The sequence below is a fragment of the Alexandromys fortis genome, unplaced genomic scaffold (assembly GCF_014885135.2).
Source record: "Alexandromys fortis isolate MF-2015 unplaced genomic scaffold, M_Fortis_MF-2015_v1.1 scaffold_1, whole genome shotgun sequence".
Lineage (NCBI taxonomy): Eukaryota > Metazoa > Chordata > Mammalia > Rodentia > Cricetidae > Alexandromys > Alexandromys fortis.
In genome coordinates this window covers 18971377-18992829 of record NW_026067927.1, presented here as the reverse complement: position 1 = coordinate 18992829, position 21453 = coordinate 18971377, and the positions used below count along the sequence as shown (strand labels likewise).

At 42.0% G+C, this 21453-nt stretch overlaps 1 protein-coding gene and 1 long non-coding RNA gene across 7 annotated transcripts in view; both read right to left on the bottom strand.

Annotated features, from left to right (window-relative positions):
• Positions 1 to 21453, bottom strand: part of Cntnap4 (contactin associated protein family member 4) — a 274903-nt gene that overhangs the window by 246143 nt on the left and 7307 nt on the right. The gene's annotated exons all lie outside the window — the stretch shown is intronic.
• On the bottom strand, positions 11196 to 15946 carry LOC126502834 (uncharacterized). Its single transcript, XR_007592065.1, has 3 exons — positions 15842 to 15946; positions 12614 to 12653; positions 11196 to 11234 (listed from the first exon to the last, which is right to left on the bottom strand). It is a non-coding gene; the product is annotated as an uncharacterized lncRNA (long non-coding RNA).

Genomic DNA, 21453 nt, shown 5'->3' with positions numbered 1-21453 from the left:
TTTTTTGCGCAGTCTAACATAAGCTACCTTTGGCCTCAAACACACCTCAAAAAAAATCCTTTTAAATTTGCCATTTAAAACTCAAATCGCTAAATTTAAAATCATTAGTTTAAGGCAATTCTTGAAGTTCTCAATAAGACAGTACTAAAAGTGGTTTTCATACATTCCCTATTTGGTTCTTCGAGACACCTTGTTTAGAAAAACATTGTCTCATCTAGGCATGGTGCAACATGTTTGTCATCCCAGCACTCAAGAGGTTGAAGAAAGAAAATCTTGAGTTCAAACTTAGACTGCAAAATAAAATAAACTGAAATTGAACAATTCCAATCGAAAAGACAAAACTCAATAGTCTTCCTCAAGCTTCTCTTTTGGGTCCCATTTTTACAGATATTTCCTCCCACACCTTCATTAGAATTAGAGATTTGAATTGTGTAGCTTTAAAATTCAAGTTCTAATTTAAGCACTAGCAAGTATTTGAATAAATAATATAACTTTGACTTTGTTTTTATGTCTATCATTCCCCATTTTTGTTTAAGTTCCGACAAAATGCTATTGAGCTGACCAAGTATTTGTTTGCTCATTCACCCCATAGGCACCCTATTATCAAAGTCATCCCTCCCATTGATCTATAATTCAAATACCTCTCTGACATGTGTCAAAATGTTTGATATACTGCAAATTGGCTTCATGCTTAGAAAGGAAGACAGCCATAGAATAACTTGACCCACACCAATATACCAGTGAAATTTTAACTGGGTCTCTGTATAGAAAGAGTACTAAGAGAAAGATGATTAATCTGGATTATTAAATTGACTGGACTAAGAGAGCAAGATTAAAGAAGCATATGTCTGGGTGTGTGTGAAAGTGGCCAAGAAGTTTGACCTACCCAATGACTTAACTCACAGATCAATTAGAATCTTGAACAGACGTCTTGGGGGGTAAAAGAACTGTGGGAAGTGGAGCCCGGTTGGAGGAAGTGGGTAAGAAGAAGCGAGTCTTTGAAGAACACGTTTTGGCTCCCAGATCCTTCCTGTTACTGTCTAGACTTCCTGGCCACCATGAGGTGAATAGTTCTGCTCCACTGTGCCCTCCACCGTGATGATCTGCCTAACCTTGGGTCCAAATCAATGGAGCCAGCCGACCATGGAGAGAGGTTTCTGAAACCATGAACCTCAACAAGTCTTCCTTCCATTAAAACCCTGGCAAATAAGCCATGACAGTTATAGATATTCATGTTACGTCCCAGCCAGTAAAATCCTCACACGAACCCCTTGAAGAACATCTGTCTGTTTCCTAGGTGCTGCGCTGGAGGTCAGAGAATTTAAATTTCTGGCTGAAGTCTTTGGGCATGTGTTTATTTTCCCATTAAGTTCTATTACGATCAGCACCACTTTTCCACATTATTATCTGACCATCCTTTTGTTTCCTTAGGGTATGGGTGTGCAGACGGATAAGTGTGTGTGTGCGGGTACAGGCGTGTGAGTGTTTGTGTTCATGAAATGGCCAGAGGACAGTCTCGGGAGTCTGTCTACCTTCTAGACATCAGTCTCTTATGGCCTGGAACTTAGCAATTAGGCCGGCCTGGCTGGCCAGTGAGTCCACGGGAGCTTCTTTCTGCCTTTCCCCATGCTGCCGCTCTGAGCATGTGCTACCACGGCTGCCATTTTTCTTGGGTTCTGCAGGTGGAGTTCAGTTCCTCCAGTTTTGCAAGGGAAGTGTTGGCCAACTGAACTCTTCTCCCAACCCCCTGCTGTCTGAACTCAGAAAGAGTCACCGGAGCAAATATTTGAAGGCACTGTTTTCAGTGGGGCACGATGGAGGGGTGAACGAGGCACACCACATAACGCCAGCCATTGCACATCTTCTCTGGAGCAAGATTGCTTTAGGTGTGCCCCCAATGAGATGCCAGACATCACTATTAAAGATAAGTTAAATTTCTGAACACAGGACGTTGTCACCAACGAAACTAGGAAAGTCAGAGTACAGAGACACTGGCAGGTGCCCCTCACCTTAGCATCTCTGCTGCTCCACCTCCCCGTCTCGACTGGCTCTTGGGACGAAGTGTCCCCCTTCCCACCCCCAGATAATGCCTCTGCTATGAGATGAGAAAGTGCGAGCCTCTGCAAATATACCGACCGTTAGGAGAACAACCTGGAGATGGTTCAGAGTCCAGCTTTCCAATATCCCTACAGGCAACCGAGCCTTTAGAAGCTTCGTGTGACTATGGCATACATGCACGCCTACACAGGCACGCATGTATACACGTATTCATCATTACTTCCAGGACACGGTCACACCTCTCACTGCCTTTCTATCTGCATTTCAGATTCTAATGAATTTCTCCACTCTGTGGTCCCTGGAACAGAGGCTCTGGCTGCTTCTCAGACTGCCACCACTCACAGGCACAGGAATGGGGTAATCTAAACAATCTAATTGCCATCCATAAAACCTGGAGCGTTAATTATAAGCTCATCTTCAGTTCTACTTGCTCCCACCCCATCAGCCGTTGGTATAGATGTTCCAGGACTATTACATTCTGATTATTACATTTCGGGTCAGCCTGGCTACTCCATTTTGATTAAACTAAGAGTTCCATTTGCGTTTGCTTTGCGGCACCTCTGCTGAGACCCACAGCATGGAATGGCCTCCAGACAAAGACCTGTTGGCTGACCTCCTTGGGCTTAAGTGTTCTCCTTGTTTTTATGGTACCCCGTGTAACACTCTTGCTCAGTAATTAAAATAATGCATTGAAATGCCGTGCCCGTGTTTCTCGGCCCTGCTGAAGTGCCCGGCCCCACACTGTGGTTTGAAAGGCCATGCAGGCAGAGAGGAGGGGATGTAGGGATCCTGAAAGAGGGTTTGCTCTGATTTGTGTAGTGACTTGTTGCTATGCGAATACAGGAACAAAGGCTGCAGGGATGGAAAAGTGTCTCTGACTATCTAAAAGGGATGATTCATCTGACACAGAGAAATGGGGAGGAGGGACCGAGAAGCAGGGATGGCTTCCCATTTCTAGCTTAATACCAGGTTTATCCGTTCTTCCCTACATGAATGTTTCTTTAAATATTTTGAATATTAAAGGAATATTTTATGAATATTTTGAGGTTTTTAAAAGACTTTTTTTCTGCGTCACATGAGCCTATCAAAGGGGACAAGGAGGCTAGGAAATAGCTCAGCGGGTAAGAACACTGGCTGTTCAAACATGAGGAAAAAAAGAGTTCAAATCCTCAGCGCCCCTCAGCACTGTGAAGCAGAGACAGGTGGATAACTGTAATTCCCGACCACTAGCTTAGCTCCAGGTTCAGGAAGAGACCTTGTATAAAGGGAGATTGTTTGAAAAAGAAAAACAAAACAAAAAAAATCTCCTAATCTCCTAGGCTTTTTGCCCAGTAAAAGTTGCAAATTTAAAACATAATGGGTTGTTTCACAGCCTGGGAATATATATTTCAAAGATCTTGGGGAAATTTAAATAACAAAGTTGAACATAGTTTGAAGGTTTTAAGCAAAATGTGGATAAAAGAATGTTTTACAAATACTAAAATCCAAATAGTCAAGAGAAACTACCCAAGTGGTGTCTTCAATTTCGTGTGTGTGTGTGTGTGTGTGTGTGTGTGTGTGTGTGTGTGTGTAGAGGGATCTAGGGACTGACCATCTTAGGCAAATGGTTCTACCACTGAGCTAAAAATCCCAGTCCTAGGACACTAATTAAAAAGGCTTTAAGGAAACCAGTTGCTGGTTTTCTTGTCCACACATAAACATACTTAAAATGCTTATACTACTTAAAAGCTAAGGTTTTCCTGTTGTTTTGCAAATAATCTCCCTTCATACTTTTTATCAGTCTTCCAAGCTCACATATAAATTTAGTAAAGTTTCTTTCTTTCTTCGTGACTTTGTCAAGGGGGAAGGGGGGCGGGGGAACCTTCCAGGTTTATCTTCATAGCTGTATATGTCCAGGGGCAAGTTTTAAAAATGTAACGGTTGCCATTGGAGAGCCAAAGGAAGTCTCAAATGTTTCCTGCCACTGAGTTTTAAATCTCACAAGAGTACCGAAGGATGTAGAACACACTGGAGAGAACTAAAGCTCTCTGGAGGGGCAATTATCTTGGCTTTTCTCTAATCTTAGGGTATCAGATATGGTCAATAATTCAGAAGCATCTACTGATGGCTGCTGAATCCCCAGGTGTAACCAAAGAAACGGATTCAAAAAAATGTATAGTTTCCAAAAAGGCAAGTTAGGACCACCATGGTGAACCATTGCACTTCCCTTTCCTGACTCTTTTGTCAGGAAGCAGTGTCTACACAACTTTACATGTCTGTTTCCTAGAACACACTTCAGATGGAACACACTTGGAAAATTTGTTCAAATGAACTGAATCCAATTCAGGAGCCTGTTTTACATTAAAATTGAGGAGCTGGTGTAGTGATATTTCATTTGTATTTTAGTAAATAAAGCTTGCGTGAAGTTCTGAGAGTAAAACAGCCACACGGATCAGCCTTACAAACCAGGCAGTGGTGACACACACCTTTAATCCCAGTAGTCGCACTAATTTGCCATAGAAACTGGGCACTAGTGGTGCATGCCTTTAGTCCCAGCCCTAGAGAGGAACATAAGATGGGAGAAGACAGTTCTCACACAGCCTCATTCTGAGATTCCTGGAGGCAGGACCACCATTTCAGACTGAGGTAGAGGTAAGAGCTAGTGACTGATTGCTTTACTTTTCTGGTCTTCAGGTTGAACCCCAATATCTGTCTCTGAGCTTTAATTAATTGTGCTCCAAGCTGGAGTGATAATTCAGTGGTTAAGAGTCAATATTGCTCTGGATAAGGATTTCTGTTGGGTCTCCAGCACCCACACAGGGTGGCCCTCAACCACCTGTACCCCCAACCTCAGAGTTATCTGACATCTCCAGCCTCAAGCACATATCCTCATAGACAGATACAGACACATAACCAAAATAATAAAAATAAATCTTTTAAATTCAAGTGGACATTTGTTTTCCCTCATTTTGTCTGTATTCATTGATGGCAAATACTTAAATACTAAATGTTCTTGGAAAGAAGCAATAAGCTTGGCCAGTAGATATTTCAACATAGGAACTCAGCATTATGTGTCTGTCCATGGAGCATCTCATCTTTAATAACTAAGATAAATGAAATAGAGATCAATGAGAAGCAAGAAAACATAATAGTGCCCAAAGATGGAAAAGAATTTTCCAGAAAACTTCCAATTCTGGAAAATTCCCTTTTTTGTCAAGAGAAAAAAAAAGTTGATAAAATACAGTAAGAGATACCTAAAAAAATTTTGTTTGAGCTTCATTTAGAAAGGCTTCATTCACCACTACGAATGTCTTCCCAAAACACTGCATTTGTTCAAGGACATGTAAGCCTGAAACAATTAACTATGCTCCTTTGTTTTCTGAATTTCTTTGTTCAGGAAGAGAGCTCAACAGGCAAGAGGGACCTGAGCTTGACTTCCTAGGAACTATATAAATGCCAGGTATAGACGCATTTGTCTGCAGCCTCATCTTTGGGACCAGGGGTTAGGTAGAGACAAGCAGATGCCTGGAGCTTATGGGCCAGCCAGGCACTCTAATGTAAAAGGTTCAGTGAGAGGCCCTGTCTCAGGGAAGAAAGGCAAAAAGTGACAGTGGTGGATGCACACCCTCGGGCTCAGCATGACCTTGAAGAGGTACATGTACAAATATATACATTTGAATACAGCAGACAGACAGATAGATAGTAGAGATGGAGAGATTAGATAGATGATAGATAGATAGATAGATAGATAGATAGATAGATAGATGATAGATAGCAGAGATGGAGAGATAGACAGTAGATAAACAGTAGGTAGGTAGGTAGGTAGCTAGATGATAGATAGAGATAGATGGATAGATAGATGATAGATAGATAGATAGATAGATAGATAGATAGATAGATAGCAAAGATAGAGAGATAGTAGATAAACAGTAGATAGGTAGGTAGCTAGATGATAGATAGATAGATAGATAGATAGATAGATAGATAGATAGATAGATGATAGATAGATGATAGATAGATAGGTAGGTAGATAGATAGATAGATAGATAGATAAAAGAAAATTTGAAAAATATGAATGAAAGGAAAATCCCATATTCAGAAAAACAACTAAATATAAAAATCAGACTATGAAATTTGGAAGGCATAAACACATGCACAATAAAACAAAAGTTAATACCACTCAGTGGAATCTGCAGTCTTATTTCTCTCATGAATCTCTCCTGCCAATCAGCTGTGGCAATTGTCACTCACAGAATGCTTCCAGTGCCTCCTCTTTGTGAATGAACTCTTGGATCCTGTACTTCTCGTCTTTCCTACATGAGTCACTCCATAAACTCAGTATCTGTTATTCATGATCCCACATCAGAGTCAAATTTCTCTCCCTTTTTAGTCCCATCCTTACATTGCCACGAGTTCTACAATAAACTTATTGTCACACCCTTGAGTGTGTATAATACTTACAATAGTAAAACGATCCATTGACATTCTGGGTAAAATATTGTGCTTACATGCTAGTAAGATAGTTCAAGGAGTAAAAACTCCTGAGTTCCCTCCCAGGACTCACATAGTGGAAGGAGAAAACCGATTGTCAAAAGGTGTCCTCTGACTTTAACACACGTATCATAGCAAATGGACTCTAACATGTGCACAAACTCACACACACAGACTCTCTCTCTCTCAAACACACACATACCACACCACATAAATATATGTCTTCTAAAAATATTGTCCTTAGCTTTACATGAAGGGGTTTTAATGTTCAGACCACTGGTAGTACTTTTTTGTCATCTATAACTATGCCGTTCCTACAGCCTGTCCTTCTGAACGATTTGCAGGGCATGCAAATGCCCCGAGCTTTTATGGCTCTTACCATGATGGACAGTCCTTTTCTCTCTGATCCCTTCCAGCCTTTTCTAATACATCCTTCAAGAAAGGGCTAGCCATGTTCCACACTGCCCGCACCTGATGCCAAACTGCCCGCACCTGATGCCAAACTGCCCGCACCTGATGCCCTGTCTATGACCACCCCAGAGGCTTTGTATTTCTCTCTCTCTCTCTCTCTCTCTCTCTCTCTCTCTCTCTCTCTCTCTCTCTCTCTCTCTCTCTCTCTCTCTCTCCTCTCTCTGATCACACTGTGCTGTGCTTTTCTACAGACCCAGGAAATTAAAGCTGAACCCAGAGCCCAGGATGAGCTGGTTAAGAGACAGCCACACAGCCAACCAAGCGAATTGTCTGCAATCACAACGGCACCCTGGAAGCACCCCAAACAATGGCCTGCAATTTTGTTTTAAAGGAAAACAAAACCTTAGGAGTAAAATACGATCCGAAAAGCACCATGTATCTGAGATTCAAATTTCTACTTTGGATTGTGATCAACTTACCCACACTGAAGACATATGTCATAATGGGCACCCCACTGTGGAGCCTCACTAAGCACTTGTTGAATGAATAAATGAGTAACATAAGCAGAATAAGATGAAACCCCAAGGGGCCTCAGAAATGGCAAGAGGGGAGAACAAGCAATAAGCTAAGTGAACAATAACCCAACCCTAGGAGGAGTAAATTGTATGAAATCAAATACATCTAGGGGATGCAACAAAAAAAAAAAAAAAAACTTCACTAAGAAGTGGTATAACATAGTTAGTATTTCTTTCAATCTTAGCTATAATTCTCTGAATCCTCGGTGCCAACTGAAAGAAAAATAACCAGAGTTCCAAAGTGTGCAATTACAGGGTTCATTTAACATGGAACATATTCAATGGGAGTAATTCCTAAGGATAATTTTCACACCATCCAGAGTCAGGTGAAAAATATAAAAACTCACCTAAATCGACTCCAGAGATGTTAACAGTTAGATTCAAAAAAAAAAAAAAAGAGTTAGAAGGAATGACAGGTCACCCATGAAACGTGAATGCCATTCACAACATGCGTGTTGCAGTGCAGAAGGCATCAACATCTGTGCTTGATCACACTTGCCTTAAGACGAGTCTTTGCATCTTCTCCATTTTTTTTTGTTCCTGAATATCAAATATTGGGACGGGTTTCTGATTTCACAGTTTCTTTGACTAGAACAACAAGCTCATAAGTAGTTATTTTAGAGGTGAGTGGCTGGATGGTTCCCTTATCTATCCCAGAGCCCTTCTCCAAAACCTCTCAAACAGCACTTGTTTCTGTACATCATACCAGAAGCTCACTGAAAAAATAAGAAGAGACCCATAGCTGCAGCCAGATAGACAAGAACTTACTGTCTTTGGCTCTTTCTTTTAGAAGTATGGATGACTTTGGAAATGACTATAGGGCACAAAGCAAAAAGCTGAACCCAACTTTCAGTGAAAGACAACCCACTAAAAATACTACAGTTGATTCTGGACATCTGTGGTATTCTTTAATGAAAGAAGAAAGGAAGGATGAAAGAAAGAAGAAAGGAGGGAGGGAGAGGGAAGAAAAGAGGGAGGGGGAAAGAGAGAGAGACTCCTGCTTATAATATACACAACGTAACACTCAGAAGACTGGGGTTGGAAAACCACGTAAGCACTGAAACTTAACTCAACCTGGGTGTTGGAGTATGATACCTCAGCTCCAAAGTTATCTACCACTGTGGAATTGGCCAAAATACTTCATCTAGTATATGATATAGCATAAGAAGCTTGTGATTGAATACATTTATTTTCTCAACACTAGTTGCAGACAAATAGCTATAAACCTACGAAAGGCCTCAACCACAGAACTGCAAGTGACCACTTAAAACTTTTATTTGACGTTTTTAAGAAATTAATTTTACAATGAACGGATTCACTCCCTGTAGAATCACTTCTCCTTAAATCTTTTTGCACATGTCACAGTGCATAAATGAAAACTAAAATAAAAACAGGATAGAAATCATGCCAAAGAAATATTAAAAGGATAACCTCATTGTTCCATCTGATAAAGCACATACTTTAAGCTGTAGTGCGTTGCTGGTGTAGTAAGAAAGAAATATTCACAGCCTCAGGCACAACTATACAGAGAGCCAGGCTGGATGCACAGAGGTCAACGATCAAAGAAGATGTGAGGTACAAAACGCCTAGGAAATCTGTATTCTTTTCCTTTGTTAAAAAAAAAGGTCTGAATTAATGAGAAACACCAGCCAAAGCCCCATTAGATGTTACATAAATAGACCCGATTTCCAGGAGCCCATCTGAAATGGTATCCAATCAACACCGTAGCCGGGAAGCGCTGCCTTCTTCACACTGCTGTGCATTAGATGTGCCCAGATTTCCCTAACAATGGGGAGGCAGAAAGCACCAATCACCATGCCCTTGAAACACTGAACCTTTTCCTCTAAAACATTAAAAGGAATACATGTTTTTCCTGAAGAAAGAAAACTGTAGCTGGGCATTGATGGCACCCACCTTTAATCCCACCACTCGGGAGGCAGAGGCAGGTGGATCTATGTGAGTTCAAGAGTAAGTTTCAGGACAATCAGGGCTACATGGAGAAACCCTGTCGAAAGAAAGAAAGAAAGGAAGGAAGGAAGGAAGGGAGGGAGGGAGGGAGGGAGGGAGGGAGGGAGGGAGGGAGAGAGAGAGAGAGAGAGAGAGAGAGAGAGAGAGAGAGAACTCTAAACTGCCCTAGGAAACTCAACATAGGCACTGAGAGGAGATTCTTTACCAGAACATGATTCACGCCACCTGAAGAAGACACTCCACAGAGAGTGACAGCTGGGAGCTGGCACCCGGAACAGCCCACCCGAGGCCACAGGCAGGAGCTCTGAGGAGGACACATGTAGAGAAGATTGGTGACACCTCTCAGGGCTGGGGAGATGCCTGCACATGTAACTGACAAGACCAATTGATAAGTGAAGGGGTTTCCTGGAGGGTGACAGATGGGCTTCTGAGATCTGTCAAACATGACAGTCTCTTCCCACCACCGCTGATTCATGCTGGAAGAGCCCACCCTGGGGAAGACACAAGAAACCATCCCTACAGGTTATAAAATTCCCGAGCGGGGAGGGGAGGGTGGAGGAACTATCCGAGCCTTTAAATTTCTTCTTCCAGAGGAGGAGGAAGCCCTGATTCTTGCAAGACTTGCAAGACAAAGTAAGAGAACGACATTGAACAGTTCGTGACATTGACATTTGTAAATGGCTTAAGCTGTTGCAATTTTAGAGAATTTACAGGACTCCCAAGGGAGGTGTGAACTACTGGAGATGACACGGGTAGACGGAGAGTGTTCAAAAATCAATCAACGAACAGCCAACTGGCTCAAAATAGAGAAATGTTTGAGGAAGAGCACGTGCATCTGATGAGTTACTAAATGACCCCCCCCCCCCCCGCCGCCGCCAGCTTATTTAACCAAAGGGAAATTCACAGGACAGGAAAGGAACACACAGAGGAGGAAAGACTGGGCAGGAACAGATGCTGTGTTTACATGGAGTGAAATAATAGATGGCGAACAGCTGTCCTGGCTCCCCCCACTCAGAAGACAGTTGACAAATTTAAGCCTAGACAAGTTTTAAATTGATTTAAAAAAGCAAAATTACAAGGGCCCACAACTGGTCAAGGTGCAGAAAACAGGAGACTTCAGACGGCCCTAAGTGGGGCATGTATATCACACCTCCCGTTCCTCAAGGACCAATTCAGAATGGACAGGAAGATTTTAAGAGCCAGATGTGGTTGGTGACAAGGAAGCAGTATTTTCCTGACAGAGCAGGAAACTCATGCATGTGAACTCACAGACAGTGTGACAGCAGGCACAAGACACGTGCCAGCCCAAGTCGGACAAAAGTCCAGCACGGAGGCAGGCCAGTGGCACCAAAGCCCACCCCTAGATGAGGAGCTGTTGGCAACTGATAGTTGCTGGGAGGGATAAGAGTCCTTTTTCTTTAAATGTGGAGCCTCAGGTAGGCCCATCACACTCCGGTTGGTGGACATACATCCAAGAGTATATGAAAAGCACAAATTGGACCTTAGGAGTATTTAAAAAAAAATGGGGGGGGGGAGCTCAAAGTTGGATCGTTAGGAAAGGGGGTGGTAGATCTGGGAGGAGTTGGAAGAGGAAATGAGTAGAATGTTGAACAAAAGTATCAAATAGCTAATAAAATATAAATGAAAACTTAACGGTAGTAGGTTGGTGCTTTTCTTTGTTTGTGGTTAGATATGGAGAGATCCTATGGAGATGGAGAGAGAGCCTTGTGCTGTGTGATTCAGGAACAGGACCTGGAAAAACAAATCAGGCAATCCACTTTAGTGGAGGGGTGCTAAACACAACACACTCAGTGCATCACCCCAGCACTGGAGCTCCGCAGCGTAAAGAGGAGCGTAATTGAAAGGGGTTAAAAATAATACTTGAGGTAGTGGCTAAGGGAATAATGGTGCTAAATACAGAGGTGATTTTGACAAAGGAAAATAAATTACCACCCTCTGGATACCTGAGAAGATCGGAAGGAATGTTGGAAATACAGTGATGTACGCAAGGGAAATGGCTTCCTTCTAAGATATGGAACTGTTGTGAGTTTATAGGAAGGAATTTTTGTTTCATTAATGTGCACATTTCCTATGGGTATCGGTGGGTCCTGGGAGGAGAGTACAAGGTGCTGATAAAAAGAAAAGGACAGGGCAGTAGTGAACCCACCGGTCAATAGAAGGGCACACTAGGAGTGATATCAGCAGTGCCACTAAAGAGGGGCCCATCTGAACAGAGGGTGTCTCTGTTCATTTTTCAATGTGTCAAAAAAGCCTCACTGTGTAAAAGAAATATATGCTGTTGAACTTGAGAAATCTCTCTTCAGATGAAGAGAACAGACACTTTATGTAGGCAGGTGCAGGATTCAACCATGGACTGAAATATATCCCCCCAAAATGTATTTGTGGAACCCTAATTGCCAATGTGTCAGTATTTAGAAAGGGGGAAATGCAAGAGGTAATTAGAGTTAAACGATGTCCTAAACCAACAGGACTAATGTTCAGCTAAGAATAGGAAAAGACAAATCTCTCTCTCTCTCTCTCTCTCTCTCTCTCTCTCTCTCTCTCTCTCTCTCTCTCTCTCAATCTCTCTCTCTTTCTCTCTCTATCTCTCTCTCTCACACACACACACACTCATATATATATATTCTCACACTCACATAAAAATTCAAACATACTACCATGTTCTTGAGGACACTGGGAGAAGGCAGTCATCACAAGACAGAAAGAAAAGATCCACCATAAGCCAACCCTGGCCCCTGCCCTTGATCCTGGACTTTGGAAGTGTGGAAAGCACGAATTGCTATTACTTTAGGCACGTAAGCTGTTATATTTTGTCACGGCAGTGCTAGAAGAGGCACAGCGCAGCCATAAGGAGTGTGCCTCTCACAGCGGGGAGGAGAGAGGTTTGGATGGAAGAAAGCAACGAAGCCAGCAGAGCGCTCAGCCAGGCAGTACACAACTGCAGGAAGGAGCCAGCTTGTCTTCGTGCCTTGGGCAGTTTTAACCTTGTCTATGCTGTTCTAGGAGGTGTTGACCAGAACTATAGAGGGAATATATGGATCTTCAGTAACAGGAAGCAAGACAGTGTGAAGAAAACAAATTTTAAAGGATAAAATTGTATTATTGCTTACCTGTAGCCTACTGTTTCTCTCTAAGCAGTGAGAAAGTTTCCTGTTAAAATACAAGTGGCAGGATTTTGGGAAGGCAACAGAAGAATCGTCTTAGAATTTATCACACCACAGAAAGACAAATACCATGTCTTGCTCACATGTGCAAACTGAAACGTTGATCTTATTAAAGGAGACACTGTATTCGTGGTTACCAGAGCGTGAGAGGGCAGAGTACAGGGGACAGTGATGGATGGATATACCTGATAGAGGAATCATTTTGTCCAACAGGACACACTAAGGTTTGAACGTGGTGTGCCCTGCATCCTACCTCGGGCTCACGGATCTGAACGTTTGGTCCCCAGCTGTAATGCTGTTTGGGGAGGCCATGGAAGCATTGGGACTGTGAGCTAGCCAGAAGAAGTAGTTCACCTTTGAAGATATAGCCCACTTCCAGTTCAAGGCCAGTTCTATGCTTTCTGTCCACAAAGACACGAGAGGCTCTGCTAACTGCTCCCGTTGCCATGAGCGCTGCTACGCCATCTTTGCTCTGAGATGGTGAGCCAGAATAAACCCTCGCCCCCAGAGCGGCTTTTGTCATGCATTTCTTTAAATCGGTGAAAAACCAATAACTAACAATCCCCAGGATATAATTGTAATAGATAGCAACTAATTGACTACTTCAAACTAGCTCGTAGGGAAAATTTTGTAACTTCGTAATACAGAGAAATGGTTCGTATGTCAGGTGATATCCCAGTTAGGTTCATCTTATGCATTGTATACATGCATCAAACATGTCATGCTGCAGCACCAGAAACACATTAGTTATTATGCATCAATTTAAAATCAAAATACATATTTTAATATTTATTTTGTTTATGTGAATGTGTGTGTGCCTGTATGTATATGTGTGTGTACCTGTAGGTTTGTGTGTGTGTGTATGTGTGCCTGTAGGTTTGCGTGCGTGTGTGTGTATGTTAATGTTTGTGCCCATAGGGCTGTATGTGTGTGTGTGTATGTCTGTCTGTCTGTATTTTGGTGTGGGGAGAGGGAGTATGTGCATGTTAGTGTAGGGCCTTGGGATGCCAGTAGAAAGGCATCAGCTTGTCTGGAGTTACAGGTATTTGCAGTCCACCCCACATGGGTGCTGGGAACCAAGCTCCAGAAGAGAAACAGATGCTCTTCACTGCTGAGTCATCTCTGCAGCTCCTAAAATATGTATTTAAAACAGGAGCAATGGGCCAAGCTATAGTGGCATTGCATTTGTATTTTAATAAATAAAGCTTGCCTGAAGATCAGAAAAGTAAAACAACCACACTGGCCAGCCTTACAGACCAGGCAGCAACGGCACATACCTTTAATCCCAGTAGCCACACTAGCTTGCCATAGAAACCAGGCGGTAGTTGTGCACACCCTTAATCCCAGAACTAGAGAAGAATATAAAATGGGAGGAGACAGCTCTCAGTCTAAGTTTCATTCTGAGCTTTCTGGGAGGCAGGATCACCATTTTCGGACTGAGGTTGAGGTAAGAGTCAGTGGCTGGCTCCTTTGCTTTTCTGGTCTTCAGGTTGAACCCCAATACCTGTCTCTGAGTTTTATTAGGCATGCTTTCACCATGCCTAAAAGGAAGCCCTGAGAAAAGGCACGAGTATGCTGTAACACTCAGAAGAGGATATTTGCAGGGTTCCTGGACAAGATGATGAACTTGCTCCCAGGGGATGGGAGTGAAGCCAGAGGGTTTGAGGTCACGTATCAGCTCTGTAACCTTCCAAGTCTCAGTTTCCTAGTGTGTAAAGGGGTCATCACCTGTCTCACAGGCCTGTGTGGGAAGGAAAGGAAAAGAGGAGTCCACACTCCACCACCTTAGAGTCCACAGAGCCTAACGCAAAAGGAATAGCTGTCATTGTTAATGACAACATACGTCAACACTCGTGGTTAGCTACGAACTCTACAACTCTGGCAATAAAAATCACAAACGTGTACCCTGAGAAGGAAGAAGCATGAACGGAATCTGAAAAGATGTGGTACAGTTTTATAAGAACATCATTATTTTTAAAAATGAGCATTGTGCAATTAAAAGAGGAAATTAAAAGTTAAGAATGCATCAATGCTGGCAAAGCCTGCTCCGGGCAACAAGAAACATCATGTTTACTTTTTCTGTAAAAATAAGATCAGGGAAGCTGCTGGTTCATTCTGGACGAGGTCCGTGAGGAAGGGGGAAAGTGAAGAAGGGGTTGGTGGCTTTGGTTTTTGAATCGTCGCTGTTGCTTGTTTTTTGCCCCTACTCTCTGTATATGAGGAGAATTTTCAAACAAACAAACAAAAAGAAAAGCATCAAAAAGAATGGGGATGTTGTCACGTGTCTGTATCATTGGCACTCAGGAGAAACTGAGACAAAAGGACGACTGTAAGTTGTAGGCCACCCTGGGCTGAATAAGAAGTATCAGGCCAGCCGGGGCTACACTGAGAGACCTTGTCACAAAAATAAATAAATAAGCAAGTTAACAAATATAAAAAAAAAATTAAAAGAAAAGGGAAAGTAAATTTTTGTAAAGAGGAATTGAAATTAAAGTAGATAAAGGAGCTGAAGATGTCTCCCTGGGAAGCAGAAGGTCCTTGTGCGCAACTTCTAACTTACAGACTGCCTCCAGGGGCTGTTACCAAGGTGGACAGACACAGGATGGAAGTAGCTATTCAGCAGTCAGTTTATGCTCGCTCTCTCTCTCTCTCTCTCTCTCTCTCTCTCTCTCTCTCTCTCTCCCCCCATCTCTGTGTGTGTGTGTTTGTGTGTTTGTGTATGTGTGTTTGAGAGAGAGAGTGTGTGTGTGGTGTTTTGACCTTTCCTCTGAGAGTCTTAATCAAAATGATCCGAGCCAGTAGCCTAACAAACTACAGTTGCTTTTGCTTTTTAGAAAAAAAATAAAGGAGGAGGAGAAGAGAGAGAAAACAGTATGTCAGCCAGGGGAATATCCTAACATTACTACAGCGTGAAATGACACTAACAAAATGAAATACAATAGAGGAAAACAGAATGACAAAGCTTTAAAAGGTTAGCTAAAAGGGAGGAGGAGCCCACCAAATATAAATGGATTTCTTAATCATTTAAATAACAGATGTCCTTCTGATTTATCTATGACACTAATATTTCAGCTAGAAAACAGAACACGAGCCATGCGTGGGCTTTCTCCCACATTGGCCGAGCACTCTCTCCAGCCCAGGTACCATACCAGAAGGTGTGTGTACAGCCATTACCCAAGTAACACCTTCACTTCTCAGAGGGTTTACAGTTTCTTCAGTACCAGCTTTCCTGCTCGGATCAGACAAGCACTCCCGAGAACGGATTCCTGCCCGGGATTGATGACAGTTGAGGCAGTTTGCTCAGGGAAAACCCTACAAAGGAAGGAGTGTAATTGGCTTTAAAAAGATTTCCGGGGCTGAGGAGATTCCTCAGTGGCTAAGTCCTTGACACATAAACCTAGGGACGAAGTTTATATACCCAGGAACCCACGTAAATGCCAGGTGGGCATAGCAGCCTGCCTCTAATTGCAGCCTCAGAAGGTGGAGACAGAGATCTCCGGCACCCTGACTACCGAGACTAACCATACCAACGATCTCTGTTGATTTAGACACCCTGCCGCAAGGAATATGGCAGAAGAGCAATGGAGGATGAGTTTCATAATCAGCCTCCAAGGGCAAACATAAATAGTGCACCCACAACATGCAAAATTTTCACACATGCATACCCATACATACACATTTTCACACATGCATACCCATACATACACATACACACACATGCTCACACATACAATTATACATACAGGAAGAGAAGTTTTCTAGAGACCAGTAAGATGGCTGGGCTGGTAAAGGCACTTCTGTGCAAGCCTGCCCTCCTAAAACGATCATCCACAGAGCTCACTTAAAATTAGGAAGAGAGAACCAACCCTCCCCCCCCCCCGAAATGGCCTCTGACCTCCAAACTCATGTTGCGGCATGTGTGTCCCCTTCCCCAATAATAAAAGGTCAAATGACATTTATGAAATTTTCCAGAAGTATTTGGGGAGATCATATGGGGGCTTACCAAAGCAAAGACAGCAGAGGTGAGGAGTGAAAGAGGGAGGGTGGAGGACACAGGCTAACAGCTGGGTTTTGAGGAAGAAAGAGCCGTAAGCACAGGCAAGAGCAGGAAGACACGAGACTCCTGCACAGCACACAGACTGCTGATTTTGGTCTACACATCGAAACAACCTCACTGCAGTGAGACTACCGTAAAGCAAGACCTGTTCTTCTCTAAAACTGAACACTTTAACATTGATTAAATATGTGGACATGTTTTATCAGGCCTACCTAAAAAGACTATAATGTGTAATATTTTAAAATATTGCCTTACAAGGAATGGATAAAATGGGGTTGCTGGGGGGAGGGCAGAAGGAAGGAAGAGGGGACAGCTGCCACACTGGCCAGATCAGCCAAGTCACTCCTGGCAATGGCTAAACATGACAGATGCCACAGCCAGATCGCCCTTATATCCAGGAAAATGAAAGAGGAACATGATCACAGGAGGTTCAGTTTTGCTAACTCAGAGGAACAGAGAACTTCCTGGCTTCGTCTCTGGAGAATGTTCTGGTGATTAATGATACACATCCATGGTCTTCTCACTAATCTGGTTTATGCTACAATTATACACATTTATCTAAGAAAACGCCATTCCACAGAAAAGCACATGACAAGTCTTCCCTCCAAAACAAATATAGTCATTCACAAGGGGAACCAGTTTTTAAAAAAAGAATTTGATTTAATTTTTACATATTAAGCAGAACAAATCATTATGAATATAATTTTACTTTACCTTAATATCCTACACCCCATTTTTATGAGCCCACTTCTTTCCCCTCTCTTCAATAGATGACATATTTGATTAGGAAATTGTTTATGTTTCCTTGTTCCATTTTGTGATAAAGGATGTCATTAATTTAGAAAACCAAGAATTATCTTTGGTGTTTGCTTCCTTAAACTCTTTTTCTGAATTATCTGGGTTGTTGTTGTTATCATTTACGGTTTGTTTATTTCATTGTTTAGTGGTAGCAGTTTAAAAAAAGATTATATATCTCAAGATACTCGAGGGGTAGCAATCATGACATCTTAGATGTGTGTCAAGTTAACAGGGCGGTACGATAGTCTACACACCGAAGCACAACAGTTCAAACAAGCCTGGAATCATACACGCTGTGCCACAAAGGCACCTAATTGAGCAGCTTTATAACCTCACACAGAATTCCCTCGCCGCCAATTTAGACAGAATTGCTTTTATTTTAGCCATGTTCTTTTAATTAAGTTCTAAACATCTAAAACATGGCAAATGTAAATATGAATTATAAATCCTGAACTATGAGGATCAGTGAGCAGCCATGCAGCTTTCTGCCTCGGAGATAGACTCTTCCTGTTTAAAATCAGCCCAAATTGAGCGATAAAACTGAACGATGTGGCAAATGCTGAACTTTGTGTGCGATGCCCTGCCCTGGGTACCAGCCTCACTCCACTGCACAGTCTTTGATAGCTACATTATGCTTCAACCTGTCCCGTGGCTGTAAAGCCAGAACCTCTCCTGGCATTCTTCTTTCACCCTCTGTCACTTAGACAAAAGCTAGAATTTAGGGGCTGATAGAAAGTTGAGTCAAATATCAGGGTAATCATACCATGCCTTACAAAACAATGGAGTTTGAACTTATAACAGACGAATAGAGTTATCTATGTTCAGGGTAGATATATATATATATATATATAAACAGGATCTCCAAAGACATTCTGTTAAAGTTTTATTACGCTTGATTGCCCTTGGGCTTTTTACTGTAATTTTTTTTTTATTTCTTCTCTGAGAATTTCATACATGTATACAAAGAGCGTCTTTGATCATAGGTACTCCAACTGCCACTTCCAACTCATCCCAGACTCCCATGGCCAACCCATCTTCATTTTATGTTCTCTCTATTTTCGTTCCTTTGAACTAGAGTCATATTGCCCAAGCTGACCTTGAACTTTGAAGTTACTATCTGGCCAAGGCTGATATCAAGCTTGCAATCCTCCTGCCTCAGCTGAACACCACCTTACTTAACTTATTTTGTTATATTTTAACCCTACACACTGTTTCTTGTTTGGCTGTTGGGTGTTGTTCTGGTTTCCTTTCTGTTGCTGTGATACAACACTCTGACCAAAAGAAACTTAGGGGAGGAAGGGGTTTGTTTGGCTTATACTTCCGGTTCCCAGTCCATCACCTAGGGAAGTCAGAGCAGACACTCAAACAGGAACTGGCAGGCAGTTACTATAGAGGAACACTATTTGCTGCCTTGCTCAGGCTCAACCTTTCTTAATCCGCCCATGACAACCTACCCATAGAATGGGTCACTCATAGCAGGCTGGGCCCTCCTATACCAATCAATAATCAAGACAATCCCTCGTAGAGATGCGCACAGACCAACCTGATAAGGACAATTACTCAGTGAAAACTCTTTCCACATGATTCTAGACTGAGTCTAGTTGACGCTAACACTAACCAAGTCAGTGGTGATGGTTTTTTTTTTATGACGAGGAAATGGTACATGTTCATGGGGTAGAGTATGATATTTACATATATATGTGTTGGACAGTGTTCACATCATGGTAAGAGATCTGTCTTCACACACTGTTTTATAACCATATTAGAGATGACGGTGGTATGTACAACAAGTGAAACACAACTTGCTTCTGTGTCTTAACACCACTTAATTCAAAATGTATCCCCTATAGGTACGTCCTGAAATCCCCAATCCTTAATCCATTCCTAAATGCCTTTCAACACACACACTTGGTAATTTTATCTCAGCAACTCAAGTCTCTTAAAGATTGTTTTTAAATTAATGTCTTTTATTTCTCTTGTCTCCTGATAATCAACAGATTTTAAATGACAAGTCTTAAGGACCTTATGCATGTGTGTGCTTGTATACATGTGCATATGTCTATATTTGTCTATACATATATGTGTGCATATACATCAATATGTGATATTTAAAGCAAAGATGTTAGCCTAAAAATTTAATTTTCCCAAATTCTTCAGGACTCCCTCTATTATCCTGGTAGGTATTGGTTTATACTAACAGGAAGATGGGAGAACATCTGTCATGAGCCAAGAGACTCAAATGTTTGCCCACTTCACCCAGTAACCTACCAACCCTTGGCTCAGGACCAGTTCTTAGGAGTTCATCAGTAGAGCCATTATTCAGAGGACATTCAAGATCAGTCTCTGTAGGTTGCAACTGCTAAGTCAAGTAATAAAATAATAGCTTGTCTGGCAATTACACAACAAACGTACTTTAGGAAGACAAGTGAATTTATGTATTTATATTACTTCTAGACTAATATCAACCTATGATCCCATTTTTAAGCACCATAATTGCCAGTTGGGAGGGTGGTCATGGAAACAAATATGTGGTTTGTGGTTTCGAAGCACATAATGTCTTATTCCAAACAACTGCTAATGAGAAAAATTTTACTTTTTAAACAAAAAGCAATTAGAGCTATAGATATGGTACATATTATGCCATTTTTTTCTTTTGTGATTTAAAACCCTTCTACATCAATCCCATCACTATTAAATAATTATGCATTAAAAATTTTATAGTTACTAATTTTGAGCTACTTAAAATGTCAAATGTTTGCAGGCTTCACTCATTTTTCCAATTATTACATTGGAATGACTCATTAACTGTAACATAAACAGGCTCATTTTTACATCCTGTTATGAGATTCCCCCAATTTTATTGTCAAAGTAGTGTTTTTCCATGAACCATGACAAAAACTTCCATTGGAAAAGGGCAAAAAGCCCGGCACATACTTTCCTTCCAACCACCACATGAAGCTACTAGGGCGACGAGGAATGCACTTGACATGCATACATGCCATAATCTTTTTTTTGGGGGGGGGAGGAAAGCGTTTATTTTGATAACACTTTCACACCACAGTTCATCATTAAAGGTAATCAGGACAGGAATTCAAACAGAATAAGAATCTGGAGGCAGGAGCTGATGTAAAGGCCATGGGGAAGATACTACTTACTGGTTTGATCCTCATTGCTTGCTCAACCTGCTTTTATATAGAACCCAGGAAAACAGTAAGACTAAGAAATTGTAGTATAGTGTATGTAATTGTCTGTCCTGTCCCTTTAAGAGACAAGGCCTGCCCACTCTCTCCCCCATCCACCACTGAGGCAGGCAAATCTTCCTTCCTGCCTGTAGCCCAGGTGTCTGTCTGTCTCTCTCTCTCTCTCTCTCTCTCTCTCTCTCTCTCTCTCTCTCTCTCTCTCTGCTCCTATCTCTGATCTTCCCCATCTCCTCTTCTTCCCTTTCCCTTCTCTTCCATAACCCACTAAATAAATACCCCCTTCTTCTGGATAGGTGCCTATCATCTGTATCTTACTTACAGCAGCTGAGGCTATTCCCACATGGCTCCTCGTGGGACAGGTCTCTGTCTCTCACCTGTCGCATGGCTCACTGCCTGGGATCCATTGCCTCTCATGGCATGCCATAATCTTGATCTGTGGTTTTAGGTGCCATGTATGTGAATGCCTTTGTAAAAGACATTCTTACAAAAAAATTAAGAAATTAAAAAAGAAATAAACTCCACCTTTTGAAAGCTAATTGAAAACCAAAAGCACCTCTCTTGTATCTGTATAACAGATCTGGGTCTTTATCAACACCAGACCACTGGAACAAGTTGCTGGCAGATTGGGGAACCCCCAACTATAGAAACAGAAAACAAAGAAAAACCAGCCTACAATCTACAATTCCAGAGAACCTGGACAACAAAGAGGACCTTAAAAGAGACATACATGT